Source organism: Urocampus carinirostris, chromosome 8, assembly GCF_059441175.1.
Source record: "Urocampus carinirostris isolate Australia breed hairy pipefish chromosome 8, RoL_Ucar_1.0, whole genome shotgun sequence".
Lineage (NCBI taxonomy): Eukaryota > Metazoa > Chordata > Actinopteri > Syngnathiformes > Syngnathidae > Urocampus > Urocampus carinirostris.
The window spans coordinates 36052343-36057718 of NC_142356.1; the positions used below are offsets into that span (position 1 = coordinate 36052343).

The 5376-nt window shown below is 37.8% G+C and overlaps 1 protein-coding gene across 3 annotated transcripts in view; it reads right to left on the reverse strand.

The window, feature by feature from the left end:
* elf2b (E74-like factor 2b (ets domain transcription factor)) overlaps positions 1 to 1388 on the reverse strand; it is a 35444-nt gene extending 34056 nt beyond the window's left edge. For 2 of the 3 annotated variants that reach the window (XM_088342544.1, XM_088342541.1), the window contains exon 1: positions 1051 to 1388. The gene's annotated coding sequence lies outside the window, so the exon portion shown is untranslated. The remainder of the gene's footprint in view (positions 1 to 1050) is intronic. The other variant, XM_088342542.1, reaches the window with a different exon arrangement.
* Positions 1389 to 5376: the final 3988 nt, after the last annotated feature.

Genomic DNA, 5376 nt, shown 5'->3' on the forward strand with positions numbered 1-5376 from the left:
GGTGGACAGAGACGACATGTTCCAATCAATATCATGTGATCACTGAAAAAAAAGATTGATCAATCAAGGTCTTCTTGAAGTAGCAGCTTAAAAGGGGTTAAATCATGTTCTCTGATGAAGTGTTGACACATAGTACCAATGTATTGGCTGTGTTTTTCCTAGATTGTATTTGAGACTTATGCTTAATGATTTGGTCCCCACCCATGCTGACCCGAAATCCAGACATCCTCTTTGATTTTAAAAATATGTACGAATTATTTTATTAATATTTGTTTCGCAAGCTGACATATTTTTAATATTGTGCTCTAGTTAATTCTGAGGACCAGTTTGAATGCATTCTGATTTATTGATTTTGTCTTAAAAAATACATAAAGTTTGACATGGCAATTCATAAAATGTGTACAGTTTAAGGATTTGTAGGGGGGGGAAATGGGTTTTCTTCTTCCTAGGGGGTAACTGTTTTTAAGTATATAGTATCCCAAAGCCATTGCCATGGATCCCAGCCACACGGGCCACAGACTATTTGTAGACAGTTTTTTTTACCCAGAGCAGGACAATACGCTACAACACAACACACCTTGTTTACACTCAACCACTCCTTGATGTACAGATAGAACAACAAGGAATATACGCGTATAGCCTTTTCCTTTTTCATAGCCATAATTGATTGCATTTTTATTGTATCCTAGATTTTAAACTTCTTTTATCAATATTGTACACCAGGGCAGCAAAGAAAATAAATTCCATTTGCATTTTAATATTAATGACAAATCTAGTCGGGCAGTTTTCATTTGTTGCTACTAAATGAACGACGTAGTTTTTTTTGTTGAGAACCCGATAGCTGTTACTAGTCCTTTTACTTTTGTTAAACTGAATATATACATACTAAAATGGGAAATAAATAAAAATACACATCTAAGTCTTGAATAAAAGAAAGCAGAATCCTAATAAAATACAAACACATATGGCTAAGGTTAGCTAGCAATGTTAGCCTCCCGCTGAGCTGTCAAAAACACACACCGACATCCTCAACACTGTAGTTCAAAGTACCTCATTGAGCGACTGACGGCGGTAAATTTCTTCCTTTTTTGGTGACGAATTAGACTTCCATGCAGCAAAAGACGCTCACTGGTCAGTGTTCGTTTCGTGGTTACTCAGGTAGAGAAGAGGAGAGCAAACGTGCCTTATTTATGGAGCTGTCGTAGTCCCAACGTTCGCTTTAACTGTCCTTAGCCGGGAACAAGGGGAAAGAAAGAAGCTCCAGAATAGAAACGACGACCAACGCTGAAAAGAATTCATCTAACAATGGAGCCGTACGAGTGACATGTTCAGTCGAAGTGGACTCTTTCTACTGTAGATCGTCGTCACCGTTTCTTTGGGAAAAATAAACACGAGTGACGTCACAACACAGGCTAAACACAAGTGACGTCACAAAAAAGGATCAGCACACTACGTTTTGGAAGTCAGTTTTCATAGCAGGGATGGAGTAACTCATAAAAATAAAGTCTGATAATTAAAATGTTTTTTATTAGGTATACTGTAGATTATTTTCATAATATTAGTAATTTACATTTATGGTTCTCAAGCCTTTTTTTCTCAAAAGGGACACTGTGCGATATTTGACCGCTAGATGCCGCTGGAATGTGTCATGCAACCTAAAACGCGCAAGGGAGAACACAAACTATAGACATTCAAAGTGACTAAATTGCATTTTTTAGCTCAACATTTCACAAGATTAGAATTAGAATTGTCCTTATAACAACGTTGTGAAACATTGTATGCAACAAGCTAAGTCATGGAATTCAAATATATACACACAAATATCTCATCTCATTAGCCGTACCGCTTATCCTCATTAGGGTCGCGGGGGATGGGGGCTGGAGCCCATCCCAGCCATCTCTGGGCAGTGGGCAGGGGACACCCGCACCACTTATCCTCAGTGGGGTCACGGGGGTGATGGAGCCCATCCCAGGCATCTTCGGGCAGTGGGCAGGGGACACTACAGAGACAGACAACTCACTCGCTCATTCACACCTAGGGACAATTTGCACCAATTGTGGAATGTGGGAGAAAACTGGAGTGCCCGGAGAAAACACCTAGGCACAGGAGAACATGCAAACTCCTCACAGGGAGGCTGGGGTAGCTGGGATTAAACCCTGTGCACTACCCAGCCACTGCGCTGCTCACTGCCCGAAGATGCCTGGGATGGGCTCCAGCACCCATATTTATATGCTCCGCCTATCCTTAGTAAGGTCGCAAGGGTGCTGGAGCCCATCCCAGCCATCTTTGGGCAGTGGGCAAGGGACACCCTAAACTGGTTGCCAGCCAGTTGCGGGGCACATAGAGACAGACAACTCACTTGCTCATTTATTACCAAGGGACAATTTGGACCAGCCAATTAACCTTATATACATATGTTTTTTACAAGATTTTTTTCAAGATCTTTGTTTTTTGGGGTTCCTGTGGAAGCAAAATAGCAGACAATTATGTCAGCCCCCTCTAGGTAATGTTCATGTTATGTCAGTTAAATGCAAATTTCTCCACTTTGGAGTATTTAAAAAATGCTAGTCTATAGGAGGTATATTTTTGCCCATTTTTTCAAATCAAGTTTTTTTTTTAACTTTATAGTGACAATGTTATTATTATATTATTACCAGGTTGCAATGATTATAAGATGGGTTAAAATAAGCACTTTCAACCACTAAAATATTGCATTTAAAGACATTGGTCATGTCAATGATTTATTTTGTCAGTTAGAAACGAAATATCCAAGAAAATCACTATGATCCATCACAGGTGAGTTATTTTTAGAACCAGTCCAAAACCTACTCAGCGCGCTACTTGGTGCCCATGGGCACTATGTTGGAGACCCCTGCACTAAATGATGCACACTGTACTTTTAAATCTTAAATTATCTTAATAAATAATAGACAGTGTAGTTTTTCTCATAATTGATGGTCACTAAGGTTACAGGTTATTCATTATTGTTAATATTTTTTCCATTACCTGTTTTATTTTTACCATATTTTGATCGGTTTTACTGTATTTTAGCTTGTTTTTTTATTTCTACAAAAAGATTCATCCTTTTTTTACTCAATTCTAATTTATTTGATAGATTCCTTTTTTTATGTATTTTTTTTGCAGTACCATCTTAAAAAGCTTAAACAGCTGAAAAAAGTAAGCAATTTTACTTTAATATTTTTTTGTACACCCTCATGAGCTGATAATTAGTATATGAAAATAAAACAAAATTGTAATCTGCTGCCACCTACTGATACGGATGAATGTTAGAATTACCCTGCAGATCATTAAAAGAAAGCAAAAATAATGAACTATGGCACGCTTTACCGGAAAGATAACATTGGAAATTTCCTGCAGACTAGTCTCGGCACACTAGTCTCGGCACACTAGTTGAAAAACACTGCTTCACGTATTTTCCTTTCTTCTTTCATATTTATTTGAAATGCTGTATTGGAGGGAAAATGTCAACCGTACTTGGACCTAGTTTGTCAAGATGCAGATTGATTGTGAGTGAGTGATTGATTGATTCAGAATTGCCTGAGATATCAGCTAGAGATGGGTCTTTTATTGTGCTAACAATAACAGCAATAGCAAGACTAAATGTCTGACTTTCAAAATCTTAATCTGGAACAATAAGACCATATAACAATATTTGTATTCAAAGAACAGAGTACAATACAATAAATGAATCTTTTGTTCGCCAAACAAGTTAAAGGATATCTCACTAACGTACTATCTATCATACGCTCAAAACCAAAGTGAAATTAACTCATTTTCCATTTAACTATATTAAACTATCATTAAAAAACAAATACTATTTATGTAAATGGTTTATACCAGATGGAATATTCTAGTCTTCTCAATCACAAATCGAGATAACGAGCGGAAACAAGGAATACACAGTCAGACATGATTTTCTTTGTTACAGTTTATTTGTCAATTTGCAGTGCATACGCATTTACATCTTATTTTCAAATTACAGTGATTCAACTTGATAGTATTGGTGCTCACAACAGTTTTTACTAATTTTCAATAAATCTTGTTATCTACTCCTCAATTGACATTTTACTGAATTATCTTATAGTTGAATACTACTCTACTACATAAAGCATAAATAGTAGTACAGAGACTCTTCGCTGCCTCGCGTTTCGGTTATTGCGGATTCAGTCCTTCGCAGATTTTGAATTTAATTGATTTTGTCTTTATTGTGCATTGTGTTCTGTTTGACAGTACACCGCGGGGACAGATCTGGGAGGGGGCTCTGTTGGGTGGGTGTGATTGTCTGTGTTAGTTACTCTGATAGGCTAGTCTAAACTGTCACTCCAAGAGCGGGCAGGCGCTGCCTCGGTAAACAATCAAGGAAGCATAGCAACAGCTAGCTTTTAGCGGCTCGTTAAATTAAAGAGAAATTAATCAATTAAATTGAACTCTAAGGAAAGTCAGAAGAGCGCAACAAAATTGTGATCACCACCGGGTGCTTTTTTGGATTATTATCGGGTTCGAGAAGTGACTTGGACTGGGTCAGGGAGAAGACAAGAGTGGTGTTCCTGGTCCGCGTTACTGCTAAGAGCTAGGCTGACAACTCTTCAGACCCACTTCTGCGGACCCTCCATCTTGCCAAAGCCAGGTCCATTAGCCACGAAACGGATGACTTGGAGCAACAATTCGTGGAACGGTTTATTTTAATCATCACGGAGATCTGTCTCCATTTGATGACACCCGATGCTAGCGCGTCGGATGTAGTATGAAATACTACAGAAAAGCCAGCCAGTCTCTAAATTGCTTTCTCACTCTGAAAGAAGAAGCACTCCGATTTCATTTTACTTTTGTATAATGACAATTAAAAACATCAATTCATCTGCAATTATATGTTTTGTGTTATTATTTGTAGATCTCTAATTGAGGTTTTGTGACAGTCATGAACTCTCAGTCAGTAATGACGTCATCTCGAGGTAACTTTAATCCTATAGGGGCTTTTATGAAAGTGCAACGCTACTTCGCAGATTTTCAGTTTGAAAAATGAAGGATCTCTGTACTGTGTTTAAATATGTAGCAATCATCATTTGCACATACTGTAATACTGCATATTTTGATGGGCTTAACACCCAAATCATGTTAAAAAAGAACATTCTTTCTTTTGGTCATGCATACAATAATGTCTAACAAGTTCAATAAATCTCCTTCACAACACTTACGAAAGCATTTTATAGGAATACAGTAATAATTCCTAGAATTTTTTTCTCTCTCTCTTTCTCTCTCTCTCTCTCCCTATCCCCCCCCCCCCTCTCTCTCTCTCTCTCTCTTTCTCTCCCCAAATTGTTTTCTTTGAAAAAAATTAATAGACAAATGTTGTTG